The following is a 16,604-nucleotide window of genomic DNA, read 5'->3' on the forward strand; positions in this document are numbered from 1 at the left end:
TCAAGCCCCACATTCCATCCCTTACTAGGCTGTGTGACTAGACACATTACTTAGCCTCTCCTATTTCTGTTTCTTCATCTGTAAAATGAAACTAAAAATAGTACCTACTTTATAGGGTAATTTTGTGAATTAATGGCACATGAAGCATATGGTGCATGTTCAGTAAATGTTGGCGATTATTAGCAGTAAATTCGGTGGTTATTGAATTAGTGATATTGCAGTATCACTGTTAGGGTGACCTCCATTCTCGTCAGATGATGTGGCTTGGGAGTATTCCAAAGGGGCAAGATTAAAAAACAATAGGCAAACCGGGAAAACCTATTTGCAACACATATGAAAACAAAATGTTGTTATTCTTGCTATGTAGGAAGTGCTTGCAAATAAATAAGAAAATGAATACCAATGGAAAATTCAAAAGAAACAAACATCTGAAGTGATTTTTTTTTAAAGCAAGACCCACTTTAAATAGGTTCAACTCTCCTTGGAATCAGACATAAAAATAAACAAAAGACATTTTTTGTTGTTGTTGAGTTAACAGATCAACAGCCAGAATTTGGTGACACCTAATATTGAAGAAGGTGTGGGGAGATCCCTTCTCTTTTTAAATCAAGATTTCTTGAAGTTTCCATTGTTAGATCTGACCACAGACTATCTGGAGAAAAGAGCTGAGTTCTTGGTTCAAGGAGGAACTAGCCAGAGCCTTTTCTACCCATTTTTTCCCTTGTCCAGATAAAGCTCAACAGCCAACAAACCTCTCCTAGCAAGTTGACTTTTTCCTTGTCCTGTGTGCAGACTCTGCACATTAGCTTTGCTAATAGTCCTTTACCACAGGTGTTGACATTTCACGTAGCTTGAAATAGCCCCCAGCATTGTTCTACATTTGGACAGGGCTGACATACTTAAGCCACAATACCCCAGAATATTCTTAGACGTCTAGCTACCTCCTTCAGGAATGTTTTATCTGCCAGCAGGATTGGCTACATAATTTTCGGGACCCAGGGGAAAATGAAAATATGGGCCCCTTTCTCATAAAAGGAGGAAAAAAGCTCTTTAATTTTTTTTCTGCAGTCTATCTCTCAACCTGTCATGATTTTTTTTTTTTTTTTTTTTTTTTGAGACAGAGTCTCGCTCTGTCGCCCAGGCTGGAGTGCAGTGGCCGCATCTCAGCTCACTGCAAGCTCCGCCTCCCGGGTCTACGCCATTCTCCTGCCTCAGCCTCCCGAGTAGCTGGGACTACAGGCGCCCGCCACCTCACCCGGCTAGTTTTTTGTATTTTTTTTTTAGTAGAGACGGGGTTTCACCGTATTAGCCAGGCTGGTCTCGATCTCCTGACCTTGTGATCCGCCCGTCTCGGCCTCCCAAAGTGCTGGGATTACAGGCTTGAGCCACCGCGCCCGGCCGTCATGATGTTTTTATTTGCTATTTATTGTTGCACGCTCTCGGACATAGAGATACTTCAGAGGTCAGTGCAGGCCCTCACAGATGCCCAGGACTCTGCCGCAAGGCAGCATGCATTTTCTAGTCAGCGAAAACTTTCTTTTTTTTTTTGAGACAGAGTCTGGCACTGTTGCCCAGGCTGGAGTGCAGTGCCACAATCTCGGCTCACTGCAAGCTCCGTGTCCCGGGTTCATGCCATTCTCCTACCTCAGCCTCCCGAGTAGCTGGGACTACAGGTGCCCACCACCACGCCTGGCTAATTTTTTTGTATTTTTTAGTACGACAGGGTTTCACCGTGTTAGCCAGGATGGTCTCGATCTCCTGACCTCGTGATCCGCCTGCCTCGGCCTCCCAAAGTGCTGGGATTACAGGCGTGAGCCACCGTGCCCGGCCCTATTTTAACCAATTGTTTAAGTGTACAGTTTAGTGGCACTAAATATAGTCACATGGTTGTGCACTCACCACCATCATCCATCTCTAGAACTCTGCCATCATCCTAAGCTGAAACTCTGTACCCATGAAACAACTCCTCCCTCATTCCCCTCTACCCAGCTACTGGCAACCACCAGTCTACTTTCTGTCCCTGTGCACTTGGGAGCATCACCTTTCTGGGACATCTGCAATGGTTCTCTGGAGGATTGTGTCTCCCCTTTTTTTAAAATTTATTTTCAGGCTGGGCGCGGTGGCTCAAGCCTGTAATCCCAGCACTTTGGGAGGCTGAGGCGGGCGGATCACGAGGTCAGGAGATCGAGACCATCGTGGTCAACATGGTGAAACCCCGTCTCTACTAAAAATACAAAAAATTAGCCAGGCGTGGTGGCGGGCACCTGTAGTCCCAGCTACTCTGGAGGCTGAGGCAGGAGAATGGCGTGAACCCGGGAGGCGGAGCTTGCAGTGAGTGGAGATCGCACCACTGCACTCCAGCCTGAGTGAAAGAGCAAGACTCCTTCTCAAGGAAAAAAATATATATATATATAGATATAGATATAGATATATATGTATTTTCCTTTTCTTTTTCTTTCTTTCTTTCTTTTTTTTCTTTTCTTTTTTTCTTTTTTTGGTAGAGAAGGGGTCTCACTTCATTGCCCAGGCTGATGTCCAACTTCTAGGCTCTGCCTGCCTTGGCTTCCCAAAGTGTTGGGATTACAAGCGTGAGCCACTGTGCCCTGCCTGTGGTCTCATTTTGGAGGGCAAGAGGGATAGAGATAGCCATAACCTGGAGAATATTGAGATGTGGACAACAAGGATGACAAAATTTGGTCCTATGAGAAATCATCTGTGAGGAAGAGTGGAGGGAACTGAGCATGTTCAAGGCAGTGAGGTCTTGGGATGATCTCAGTTCAGGAGGTTTCACTTTATTAACAGATTTGAAAGGAGCAAGCAGGCTAGGTGTGGTGGCTCACACCTATAATTCCAGTACTTTGGGAGGCTGAGGCGGGCAGATCACAGGGTCAAGAGATTGAGACCATCCTGGCCAACATGGTGAAACCCTGTCTACCAAAAATACAAAAATTAGCTGGTTGTGGTGGTGCATGCCTGTAGTACCAGCTACTCAGGAGATTGAGGCAGGAGAATTGCTTGAACCTGGGAGGCGGAGGATGCAGTGAGCCGAGATTGCGCCACTGCACTCCAGCCTGGCGACAGAGTGAGACCCGTCTGAAAAAAAGTATAAAATAAAAAATAAAAGGCGTAGGCCAGGCACAGTGGCTCACACCTGTAATCCCAGCACTTTAGGAGGCCGAGGTGGGCAGATCACAAGGTCAGGAGATGGAGACCATCCTGGAGAGCATGGTGAAACCCCATCTCTACTGAAAATACAAAAAAATTAGCCAGGCGTGGTGGCGGGCGCCTGTAGTCCCAGCTTCTAGGGAGGCTGAGGCAGGAGAATGGCGTTAACCTGGGAGGCGGAGCTTGCAGTGAGCCGAGATTGTGCCACTGCACTCCAGCCTGGGCAACAGTGCCAGACTCCGTTTCAAGAAAATAAATAAATAAACAAACAAACAAATAAATAATTTTTAAAAAGGCACAAGCAGTGTGACATAACTGGAGAGGAGAAAACTCAGGTGATCACAGAGACTGTCTTCACCCAAGTGAAGGATGATTATGTAGGAAAGTGGATAGAAGATGCTGTCAATAGAAATATAAAGTGAATCATGTTAACAATTTTTCAGGAGCCACATTTTTTTTTTTTTTTTTTGAGACGGAGTCTTGCTCTGTTGTCCAGGCTGGAGTGCAATGGCATGATCGCAGCTCACTGCAACCTCCACCTCCTGGCAAAACGCCCTCTCTACTAAAAATACAAAAATTAGCCAGGTGTAGTATTGCACACCTGTAATCCCAGCTAGTCGAGAGGCTGAGGCAGGAGAATCACTTGAACCCAGAGGGCAGAGGTTGCAGTGAGCCGAGATTGCATCACTGCACTCCAGCCTGGGTGACAGAGCAAGACTGTCTCAAAAAACAATCAAACACATTTTTTTGGGGGGCAGGGTCTTGCTCTTTCACCCAGGCTGGAGTGCAGTAGTGGTCTGAAGAGATCCTCCTGCCTCAGCCTCCTAAGTAGCTGGGATTATAGGCATGTGCCACCATGCCTGGCTAGTTTTTTTATTTTTACTTTTGAAGAGATAGGGTCTTGTTCTGTTGCTCAGTCTGGTCTTGAATTCCTGTCTCAAGCAGTCCTTCTTGAGACCTTGGCCTCCCAAAGCATGGGGATTACAGGCATGAGCCAGGGCTCCTGATCAGTATTCTCTTTTTCAAGAATAAATTTGAATATGCTTCATTGTAAGGTATATTGTTTTCACTGAGCACCTAGGATTTCTCAAGTTCTTTGTATATGAGTCTTTCACAGCAATGTTAAGGGACAGGTGAAATAAACATAAAATAATTCCTGGCCAGGCGTGGTGGCTCATGCCTGTAATCCCAACACTTTGAGGGGCCAGGGGGGTGGATCGCCTGAGGTCAGCAGTTCCAGACCAGCCTAACCAACATGACAAAACCCCGTTTCTACTAAAAATACAAAATTAGCCAGGCATGGTGGCACATGCCTGTACTCCCAACTACTCGGGAGGCTGAGGCTGGAGAATCGCTTGAACCCAGGAGGCAGTGAGCTGAGATTGCGCTACTGCACTCCAGCCTGGGCAACAAGAGCAAAACTCTGTCTCAAACAAACAAAAAATTCCTCTTTACAGAGGGGGCAATTAAGACCCATTGTCAATCATCTAGTAGGCGTCGGGACTGGGGTTTGAAAGCACATGTCTCTAAAGTCCATGCTTTTATTTGTAATGCCAAAAGACTGGAAACACCTAAACACCCCTCGATGGGAACCAGTTAAATTACAGTACGTCTGGCCGGGCGCGGTGGCTCAAGCCTGTAATCCCAGCACTTTGGGAGGCCGAGACGGGTGGATCATGAGGTCAGGAGATCGAGACTATCCTGGCTAACACGGTGAAACCCCGTCTCTACTAAAAAAAATACAAAAAAAAAAAACTAGCCGGGCGAGGTGGCGGGCGCCTGTAGTCCCAGCTACTCGGGAGGCTGAGGCAGGAGAATGGCGTGAACCCGGGAGGCGGAGCTTGCAGTGAGCTGAGATCCGGCCACTGCACTCCAGCCTGGACGACAGAGCGAGACTCTGTCTCAAAAAAAAAAAAAAAAAAAAAAAAAAAATTACAGTACGTCCATACAATGTAATACTCTGCAGCCACAAAGATAGATAAAAATGAGGATATTGTCATATACCAATAAGGAAATGACACCAAGATAGAGTGTTAAAGTGGGGGAAAAACCCAACAAACGTGTAGAACGTGTACAGACTGGCACCATTTATGTTAAAATGGAGTAAGGAAGGGTATAGATTTGTTTTAGCTTGTATGTGCAGAAAAACAATGTTAGAAGGATAAATAAAAACCTTATAACAGGGTTATCTATTTAGGGTAGGGGAACTGGGCATTTGGGGGACAGGGACAGGAGACATGTACATCTTTTCATTTTTTTTTTAAAGTTTTGAACCATATAAACTACCTGTTCAAAAAAGCAAATGCATATAAACATTTTTTAAGCAACGTGACATTAAACAAAGCTGCTGTCCCTTCCTTCCACTGTACCATGTGCCTTAAACATCTTTGGAGGGCAGTCTGTCCCCTTTTCCAATGAGTTGCACAGGGCAGCAGGCCTCGGGACACCCTGGCAGCTCTAAGGATGGCTTCAGCACAGACTGCGGAAGGGAGCCCTGCCAGCAGGCAGCGCCAGGCCAAGTGTACCCTCTTTCCTTATCCCTGACTTAGAGAAACAAAACCAAGAGGCAAATCCACTCGTCAGCATTTCTGAATCCAGTTGTTAACCAATCCTCTTCCTGCCCTTTACTCTCCTTTTCTTCCTTTTTCCAGAAAATCCTGGAAAGCTCTGCAGCTACTTTGCAAAGTGCTTTACTAGCTCTGGCTGCCTCGTTGTTTTCCTTCTCTCTCATTTGGCCTGTGTCATCCTCTCAGGCAAGTACTGCAGTCAGACTTCCTGCCAGCTTGCCTGCTGGGTTCATCTGTCTTAAAACAAAAACAAAAACAAAAAACAAACAAACAAAAAAACCCTGTCTTTTCATAGAACTACAAACCTCAAATTTGAAGTTATTTTGTCCGAGCCTCCACCCAGAGCAGAAGATCCCAGTTGTAAAATTTAGCAGAGTAAACCTATTTGGTTTTAAAGCCCAATTCTGTGGTTTCACTTTGTCCATCCAATCAACTTGGAGTGACAGCTCTCATAAAATATTTGCTGTTGTGAAGAATCCCACGGGGCAGGTCTATTTGTGTGTGGAGTCTAGTGGTGCAGTGAGCACCAGTAAATTTCCATTCAGTAATTCAGGGACTTGTTAATCAACACCCAATATGTATCCATCACTGTCTGAGGCCCTGTGCTCCGGACAGAAACAAACACCGAGACTCAGCCTCTGCCCTTAAATCTCTAACAGCCGTGTTAGGATACCTTCAGGTCATCAAGCCGAGTCATTAGTGCCTGGCCTAATTGGTTTTGTTTTTAAAAAGCCATTTTCAAGGTATCAATTATATCACTGTGTTGTGGACATTTTCATGGTGTTATGGGTTGGAAATATGATTTATGGGAATGGGTTTTTTTCTTTTTTAAGGTTTTGGGGAAATAGCTTTTATACTGCAAAGATAATGGCCAAAGTTCAAACTCTAGGTAATGTAATTCATATAAGATTAATTAGCCTTTCAGGGTATTAATTTTGTCATAACAGTGTCATAGCTTTCAGCTTTCATTAGCTAAAATTCCTTGGCTAATGTGCAGGAAATTTGAGATGTCTGCCAGGTGTGTTCAGTGAAAGATTTTGCTCAAATCAAATGTGAGTCTAAAAGCAAGTCATTTGGAGAGACACTGAGCTTGGCAGAGATTCAGGTGTCTAGAACCATACCATATACTCCCCAGAGAATGCTGGGCCAGAACATGTCTTCCCTTGAGCGTTGTTCAATTCACTAGGCACACGGAGCAGAAGACTCCGTGGAGGCAGCATGCTCACTCCCCATTACACACGCACAGCGTTACCAGGAACCATACCTCGACATTCATTCCTTGCTGGCTTATTCTCAAAGGAAAACCCCAACCAGAAGATAATGAACACCACAGACTGTTGGAAGCAGCAAGAAGCTACTGCACGTTTGTGGCTCCCACACATCCACCCAAAACACACCAGCAGGAAGAAAGAGCAATATATTATTCAGGTTTCCTGTCAGGACATCCTGGCTTGAAACACAGGTCTGCCACTTAAAAATGTAAGATAACCCACAGATGGGAAACTGCTACATTTTGTCCTTGGGAATCTCAGAAAACTGTCAGCTTATAAAATAGAGCTCAAAAGCAAGTAGAAAATCACCCATTCCCATTAATGATGGGGAGTTTTTCTTCCAGGCAAAGAGAATCGCAGGAACATGGGGGCATGAACTGACTCAAGGAATCTGGGCTGGGGAAGGCCCCAGGCAGTTTCTGGGCAGACTGGGTCTTGTCTCAGACCAACAACCTTGGTCCAAATTTGTCATAAGGACGTGACAAACTCAGTGTACAAGCATTACCACATAAATAGTAGGCCCTATTTTGTTGGTGACTGAAGATTGCCTTTAAACGCCTCACCAACCGCTACTGAACAGTGTAAGGTGTAAGCAGATCAGTTCAGCAGAACAGTATAAGGCTATACTTTGAACAGTAGTTGTCTCCTTGCGGAAACCCTACAATGAAGGGGAATCCATTAAAAAGAGGGTATAGGCTAGATCTCTGTTCTCCAGGCTTGTCATGGCAAGCTCAGGATTAGACAGACCACCCATCCATTCATTAATGCATTTATTCACTCATTCAATAAACATCTATAGAGCACTTTTTTTTTTAGAGTCTCTCAGTCGCCCAGGCTAGAATGCAGTAGCGCAATCTTGGCTCACTGCAACTTCCATCTCTTGGGTTAAAGCAATTCATCTGCCTCAGCCTCCTGAGCAGCTGGGACTACAGGCATAAGCCACCACGCCTGGCTAATTTTTAAAATATTTTTAGTAGACATGGGGTTTTACCATGTTGGTCAGCCTGGTCTCGAACTCCTGACGTCAAATGATCTGCCCACTTCACCTCCCAAAGTGCTGGGATTACAGAAATGAGCCACCACGGCCGGGCGGAGCTTGCAGTGAGCTGAGATCCGGCCACTGCACTCCAGCCTGGGCGACAGAGCGAGACTCCGTCTCAAAAAAAAAAAAAAAAAACAAAAAAAACAAAAAGAAATGAGCCACCACATCCGGCCTTTTAATTTTTAATTAAAAAAACCTATTAGAAGCATTCAGAATGTCACAATATCAACAAAACAGCTGCAACTTTTTTTTTGTTTTGCGATTACAGAGTGGTATTCAGTTAACAGAACAATTACTTTGTATAAGCTGCATCAGAGACAACTGAAGATGAAAAAACTACCATCCCCATATATAACTAATTTGTGCTGTGCACCAACAAGAACCTGCTTTAAATTTCCATGCCAATTTACAACCCCCATACCGTACCAGGCAAGGTTAGTGGCTACTGAAAATACCACCAGGACAGGGCTATCTAAAGATGCATTTGGTAGTATGTTAGCTATACAAAAAAAGACACTGCACAGTTTAAAAACAAATCTTACACAGCCTTACATTTCAATTTTTTTCTTTAAAAGGAGTGAGTTGTGTACAGGGGGGTTAAATGCTTTATAGACAAGAGAAGAAAACTGCGCTAGAACCAACTTATTCATCATGATCATCTTCTTCATCTTCCTCCTCTTCATCCTCTTCATCTTCCTCATCTTCCTCCTCTTCCTTTTCTTGCTTTTTTCGGCCTTGACAACTCCCTTTTTTGCTGTATCAGGCTTTCCTTCAGCTCGATATGCAGCAATTTCCTTTTCATATTTTTCCTTCAGCTTCGCAGCCTTCTTGTCATAAGGCTGCTTGTCATCTGCAGCAGTGTTATTCCACATGTCTCCCAGTGTCTTCACAACATCACCAATGGACAGGCCAGGATGTTCTCCTTTGATTTTTGGGCCATACTCAGAGCAGAACAGGAAGAGGCCAAAGGAGGCCCCTTGGGCACACTGGGATCTTTGAACTTCTTTTTTGTCTACCCTTTGGGAGCGATACAGGTTTTCATTTCTCTTTCATAATGGGCCTTGTTCGCCTTTGCGGTATCTTCGAATTTTCCTTTCTCTTTAGCAGACATGGTCTTCCACCTCTCTGAGCGCTTCTTAGAAAACTCTGAGAAGCTGGCCCGGCGCGGTGGCTCAAGCCTGTAATCCCAGCACTTTGGGAGGCCGAGACGGGCGGATCACGAGGTCGGGAGATCGAGACCATCCTGGCTAACACGGTGAAACCCCGTCTCTACTAAAAAATACAAAAAACTAGCCGGGCGAGGTGGTGGGCGCCTGTAGTCCCAGCTACTCGGGAGGCTGAGGCAGGAGAATGGCGTAAACCCGGGAGGCGGAGCTTGCAGTGAGCCGAGATCGCGCCACTGCACTCCAGCCTGGGTGACAGAGCCAGACTCCGTCTCAAAAAAAAAAAAAGAAAACTCTGAGAAGCTGACTGAAGCATCTGGGTACTGCTTCTTATGCTCCTCCCAACAAGTTTGCACAAAAAATGCATATGATGACATTTTGCCTCTCGGCTTCTTAGGATCTCTTTGCCCATGTTTAGTTATTTCTCCTCAGTGAGGCACAGAGTCGCCCAGTGCCCGTCCAGTTCTCACTTGCCCCAGCGCTGTCTCTATGGAGCTCAATGTACTGCAATGGCTGTTAGAGCCTATTTTTTTTTTTTGAGACAAGGTCTTGTTCTGTCACTGGAGGCTGGAGTGCAGTGGTGCAATCACGGCTCACTGCAGTCTCAACCTCCTGGGCTCAAGCAATCCTCCCTCCTCAGCCTCCCAAGTAACTGGTACTACTGGCGTGTGCCACCATGCCCAACTAAGTTTTGTATGTTTTGTAGAGACAGGGACTTATGTTACTCAGGCTAGTCTCAAACTCCTAGGCTCAACCAATCCTCCAGCTTTAGCCTTCCAAAGTGCTGGAATAACAGGTACTGTTATTCCAAGTAACTGGTACTACTGGTGTGCGCCACCATGCCCAGCTAATTTTTGTATTTTTCTGTAGAGACAGGGTCTTACTATGTTACCCAGGCTATTCTCAAACTCCTAGGCTCAACCAGTCCTCCAGCTTTGGCCTTCCAAAGTATTGGAATAACAGGCGTGAGCCACCGCACCCGGCCAGTGCAAATTCTTGGGAGCCTGCTGTCTCTCTTAGGTAGGTTACAATGGATACTATCTGTTAACACTAGTATTCCTACTGTCCCGTATTTGATCTTTACTCCTCAACCGCAAACTTTTATTTCCTTCTGCTATTCTAGCCCATGATTCTCATAAACCATCAAAATGTCTTCAGAATGCCAAATTTTTGTGTGTCCCGATTTCATCTCTGGCATAAACTTTATAGCTCTGAAACTCTTGGTTCAAAAAATAGTGCCGTGGAGAGCCAGGTGGTCAGCCTGAGACCTCAACTTGTAGTCCCTCCAGACTCATACCTCTATCTGTGAACAGGGAATCTCCTGAGGAAACACACGTGGTCTCCACAGATTCCACAGCCACACCATCTCATGACCTGGCTTCCTCCCCTCCCCCCGCCCAGCCTCCACCCGCTGGGCAGGAAAAGGAGCCGAGAAAAGTGAGTCTTCAGCTCCTTCCTCTTCTGTACTTACATCTATCACATCTCACCACGTCAACACTGTTATTTTCTTAGAACTATATAGTGTTTATATTTGGGGTTTAGGATAAAATCCATTTTGCTCTATCATTGCAACTGGCTTTTCTGGCTTTCAGAGAAAATACCTCCTTTGGAGATCTTGGCTTATTTTTCCCCAGGGAGTGAGTCATATTCACAAACACGCTTTATCTTCTGGGACACAACCTGGTCAGCTAGCTACCCCAACTCACAGAAAATGATCACAAAGATTTTGCGTCCCTTTTACCTTTTTTTTTTTTTTTTTTTTGAGACGGAGTTTCCTCTTGTTGCCCAGGCTGGAGTGCAATGGCACAATCTCAGGTCACCACAACCTCCACCTCCCGGGTTCAAACAATTCTCCTGCCTCAGCCTACTGAGTAGCTGGGATTACAGGCACCTGCCACCATGCCTGGCTAAGTTTTGTATTTTTAGTAGAGACAGGGTTTCACCATGTTGGCCAGGCTGGTCTCGAACTCCTGACCTAAGGTGATCCCCCTGCCTCAGCCTCCCAAAGCGCTGGAATTACAGGCGTGAGCCATCACACCCGGCCCCCTTTTACCTTTGTATCACTCACTTCCACAAAATTTATTTAAAATTTAGAGGAAAACCTCTGTACTTCCTCCTGCCTCCTACCCCTTGTTTTAACTTTTTCTTTTTTTTTTTTGAGACAGACTCTTGCTCTGTCACCAGGCTGGAGTGCAGTGGCACGATCTCAACTCACTACAACCTCCGCTGCCCGGGTTCATGCGATTCCCCTGCCTCAGCCTCCCAAGTCACTGGGATTACAGGAACGCATCACTACCCCCAGCTAATTTTTTGTATTTTAGTAGAGACGGGGTTTCACCATGTTGGCCAAGATGGTCTCGATCTCCTGACCTCGTGATCCACCCGCCTTGGCTTCCCAAAGTGCTGGGATTACAGGTGTGAGCCACCACGCCCGGTCCCCTTGTTTTAATTTTCTCCATAGCACTTGTCACTATCAACATACTAGATAGCTTATTCATTTGTTTATCATTCATTCATTGTTTGTCTCTCTCTCTTTCCTCATGGGAATGTAAACTTCTGGCCAGACATGGTGGCTAACATCTGTAATCCCAGCACTTTTGGAGGCTGAGGCTGGCAGATCACTCAAGGTCAGGAGTTCAAGAACAGCCTCTGGCCAACATGGTGAAACCCCATCTCTACTAAAAATACAAAAAAAATTAGCCAGGCGTGGTGGTGCATGCCTGAAGGTTGCAGTGAGCTGAGATTGCGCCACTACTCTCCGGCCTAGGTGACAGCGCCAGACTCTGTCTCAAAAACAAAAAAAAAGAGGTAAACTTTTTGAGGGCAGGGCTTTTGTTTGTTTTGTATATTGCTGTATTCCCAGGCCCAGCTCAGTGCCTGGCACATAGAAGATACTCAATAAAGGTTGAACAAATAAACTGGTGAATAAATAGTTGATTTTTCCTTCCTTGTCTCTGAGGCCTACCACTTCCCTCTCCTGCCACAACGTCTTTCCATTGTCTCAATTCCTAAGAGATCAGATGACTGTATGTTCTGTGTAGGCTCCAGAGGCGAACCACCGAAACAGTGGGTAGTTCCTCTCCATCTCCTGCATCTCCACCTACTGATAGCACAAACATTTTGCAAGTCCTACTCGACTCCTCTGTGGTACCATCCCTTAATCTCCCAGTGATCTCACCTTCTTCTGAACTCACAGCATCCAGTGCACGTATCACTCTTCTACAGTTTAGCACTTTCCGCCTTGTGCGGATAATATAATTCTCCTGAATGTGAGCAAAGCTGGCTTCCTGCACCAACCCTTTCCCCTCTTTTCAGCAGCTCCTCACTTTTTACCTCGTGGAATTTAAACAAGGACCCAGATGTGGGACTTACACTTTCAGGCTGGCCCATTACGACAGGTCTCATCTCTCAAACACCTATTTAGAGAGTTTACACAATGTTGAGGGACATATAAATCAAATGCCAATTTACTGACTTACACTGAGGAATGATAGACATTCAAAATGGACTGGAATGCCTGAATTGGCCTGACTGGCCGATGTCCCCATGGGCTAAGGATTGCTTAGTAAAATGCAGACTTAGAACAAAAGTAACTAACCTAAAGTCAGGTCTCACCTCTAAGGCAGGAGATCCTCTTTCGTGAAACAGGAGCAGCAGCCTGACCAAGGAACTCACTGAGCTCACCTGTTCTCCCCCTAGCCCTGGGCCCTGCCAGGGTTATACTTGGAAGTATAGGTACTTCCAAGGATGGCCAAACCCCTCCTGTTAAGTCTGCCAAACTGGTTTATAACCCAGTTGCTTAGACTTCACCTAAATTACAACCACTTTCCAGCCCCTCTCCTTTTAGACTAAAAGCTCCCAAGGGCCCATGCCTTGCAGGGCTTTTTTTTGTTTGTTTGTTTTTTTGAGGCAGAGTCTCGCTCTGTCGCCCAGGCTGGAGTGCAGTGGCACGATCTCGGCTCACTGCAAGCTCCGCCTCCCAGGTTCATGCCATTCTCTTGCCTCAGCCTCCTGAGTAGCTGGCACTACAGGTGCCCACCACCACGCCTCGCTAATTTTTTGTATTTTCAGTAGAGACAGGGTTTCACCGTGTTAGCCAGGATAGTCTCTATCTCTTGACCTCGTAATCCTCCCGCCTCAGCCTCCCAAAGTGCTGGAATTACAGGTGTGAGCCACTACGCCCAGCGCTTTTTTTTTTTTGAGACAGAGTTTCCCTCTTGTTGCCCAGGTTGGAGTGCAATGGCGCCATCTCAGCTCACCGCAATCTCCACCTCCCAGGTTCAAGCAATTCTCCTGCCTCAGCCTCCCAAGTAGCTGGGATTACAGGCATGCACTACCACGCCCGGCTAAGTTTGTATTTTTATAGAGATGGGGTTTCTCCATGTTGAGGCTGGTCTTGAACTCCTGACTTCAAGTGGTCCACCCACCTTGGCCTCCCAAAGTGCTGGGATTACAGGCTTGAGCCACCGTGCCTGGCCAGCAGGTTTCAATAAGTATGTTGTGACACAAAGGGCCGCTTTGTCAGCAAAGAAAGGAACAGAAAAACTCACTCCCCCTGCCGTTTTTTTGTTGTTTTTTTTTTAAGAGACAGGCTCTCTCTCTGTTGCCCAAGCTGGAGTGTGATCACAGCTCACTGTAGCCTTAATCTCCAAGGCTTTCAAGCTTTCCTCTCACTCTCAGCCTCCCAAGTAGCTAGGACTACCAAGCGTGCATCACCACGCTGGCTAGTGTTTTTGTTTTTTGTTTTCTTTTACAGAGATGGGGTTACACCATGTTGCCCAGGCTGGTCTGGAACTCCTGGGTTCAAGGGATCCTCCCACCTCAGCCTCCCAAATTACTGGGATTACAGGCATGAGCCACCTCCCCTGGCTTCACTCCCCATTTAAAGGGTCCCTGGGCCAGGCCACCACACCCAGCTAAAGTTTTTATTTTTAGTAGAGACAGGGTTTCACCATATTGGCCACACTGGTCTCAAACTTCTGACCTCAAGTGATTTGCCCAGTTCAACCTACATCCACTCTCTTGATCTGAAACACTGAAGCTACCTGCCTTGTTCAAAGCCAAAAAGCATCTACCTACAAAGCCCTGGGTTTTTTGTTTGTTTTATTGGAGACGGAGCCTCACTCTGTTGCCCAGGCTGGAGTGCAATGGCGTGGTCTTGGCTCCTGACCTCGTGATCCACCCGCCTAGGTTTTGAAGGACAAATGCCTGCACCCTTATTTGTTTGCCTTCTCCTGGGAATTTCTCTATCCAATGCGGTAGGCAAGATTTTTTTTTTTTCTTTTTTGAGACGGAGTCTCCCTCTGTTGCAAGGCTGTAGTGCAGTGGTGCAATCTTGACTCACTGCAATCTCCGCCTCCCAGGTTCAAGCAATTCTCCTGTCTCAGCCTCCTGAGTAACTGGGACTACAGGCACGCGCCACCACGCCCAGCTGATTTTTGTATTTTTAGTAGAGACAGGGTTTCACCATGTTGGTCAGGATGTTCTGGATCTTGACCTCGTGATCCGCCCGCCTCGGCCTCCCAAATTGCTGGGATTACAGGCATGAGACACTGTGCCCAGCAACAAGATAATTTTAAAAGGAGAGGGTACTTCTGCTTTTGTTGCTTTTGTCTTGTCTTTTGTGGTTCCACATACAACACAGCAGTGTTTATGGGCTGTTAATCGCAACATAATGCAGACAACACAATTGTCTCTGGGGTCCACTGAATCCAAGTTACACATGCACCACACTTCTGCCTTTTGCACTGCAGACTGGAAAGTGAGCAATGTTTTGTAGAAGCAGCAGGTGTGAGGAGAGGTGACTTCTGCCAGATGGTGCTAAAAAAAGGCCCAAGTCTGATACACAGGAGTCCTTCCATTAACCCATCCATGACCAAGGCAAAGTGTGTGCGTGTTGGGTGAGGAGTGGGAGGAACTGCCCTGTCTTTGCCTTTTGGTCTTCTGCCTCAAACACTATCCATCTGTCACCCAACCTGGTTTTGCCTTGATATAAATGGCAGGGGTGGCCAAGAGAATGGGGTGACAGAGGGGGAAACCCACGGTGTTATATGCTTTCACCTATACCCTCCAAGATGGCCCTGAGCGTCTCACACCCTAGAGGTCTGACCAGGTACTGACGCTTTCTTGTCAAAGCCCTACAACTATCACCTCCCTGCTGTGAAATATGAGGTGAGTTATTTAAACCGGCGGAACCAGTTTCCTCATCTACATAGAGGGATGATGATTCCCCCTAGCTCACAGGACAGCTGTGGGCATCGAATGAGTTCACTCATGTGAAAAATCTAGCACAACCCCTGATACATGACACAAGCACTTCAGGACTCATTCATGTTCCTCCTTCCAGGAGATGGCCTTGCACTTTCTACTCTGGTAGGCCAGCCTCATATAAGCTCCTGGAGGCTGGCGTGTCCCCAGGGGTCAGACCATCCCAGGAACGATGACTTGACCACAGCCATGTCATGAGGTACCAGATTCTGGGAAGGGGCAGCAAGAGGAGAAAGTGAAGGGCGCCTCAAGGTAGTGTGTGCCCTAGACAGGGCTCCCAGCCATAAGCACTTACGCAGGTGCAGGGGCACAGAGAAAATTCTGGTAACATTCCTCCTTCAATTCTGATCAGGTCCCAGGCTCAACTAATCAGTTCAGGGAAGGGCCCTCTGCCACCTTTTCCTAACCAAAGCCACTCGCGGGTGCGGAGCTCACACCTAGAAAAGGGAAACTTCTATTAACAGCCAATACGCAAAACACACAAAGCCTTTTGTTTAAAGGACTAACCAGGCGTTAGTGCCCTTCCAGACCGGCTCTCGGGACTGGCGGGGAAGAAGGGGAAAAGAAATCAGCGTATTTTGACAAAACACCCACCATGGGCTAGGCGGAGACTAAGTGTGCGAAGCGGATCCCGCCCTACAAAGGGAAAAACCGCGGCGGGGAGAGCCTGAGCCGCGGGCTCCAGGCCATCAGTCGCAGACAGGGGCGGCCCTCCCGGCGCGCGCCCTCCTCCTCCCCGACCTGGCTGGAGCTGCCCAGGGCGGGCGTAGACCGGGGGGCGGGAGGGCGACGGTATCCCAGGTGGGGCGGGACCTGACTCCGGACGCTACGACTCTAACCGCAGCGCCGCGCGGTCTCGAACTCGAGGTGCGGCCCGAGCCCACGTGCCCCATGTCGCCCCCGCTGCCCTGGAGGACCTGCGGGCCCCGGTCCAGGCGTGGTCCCGCTCGCACTAGGGAGCGGTCGCCCAGGGTGCCAGGAAGTCGGGGCCCGGCCAGCCGCCGACCGGCCGCACCCCTCCCCGCTGAGCTCGCGCGCCCGCCTAGTCAGCACCTTTCCCGCAGCGCAGCCCCACAGTGGGTCACGAGGCGGGCGCGGCCCGACCAGCCCCGGCTGGACCAGGCATCGG

General features: G+C 47.4%; 1 long non-coding RNA gene and 1 pseudogene across 2 annotated transcripts in view; both read right to left on the reverse strand.

The window, feature by feature from the left end:
• Positions 1-16,604, reverse strand: part of LOC105465211 (uncharacterized) — a 59,482-nt gene extending 42,878 nt beyond the window's left edge. Inside the window, exons 1-2 of one of the 2 annotated variants that reach the window (XR_011611887.1) lie at positions 16,070-16,602; positions 15,771-15,912 (exon numbers count right to left, since the gene is read on the reverse strand). This is a non-coding gene — a long non-coding RNA (uncharacterized lncRNA). Of the gene's footprint in view, positions 1-15,770 lie in introns of both variants that reach the window. The other variant, XR_011611886.1, reaches the window with a different exon arrangement.
• On the reverse strand, positions 8,212-12,598 carry LOC112423717 (high mobility group protein B1 pseudogene; annotated as a pseudogene).

The sequence above is a fragment of the Macaca nemestrina genome, chromosome 13 (genome assembly GCF_043159975.1).
Source record: "Macaca nemestrina isolate mMacNem1 chromosome 13, mMacNem.hap1, whole genome shotgun sequence".
Lineage (NCBI taxonomy): Eukaryota > Metazoa > Chordata > Mammalia > Primates > Cercopithecidae > Macaca > Macaca nemestrina.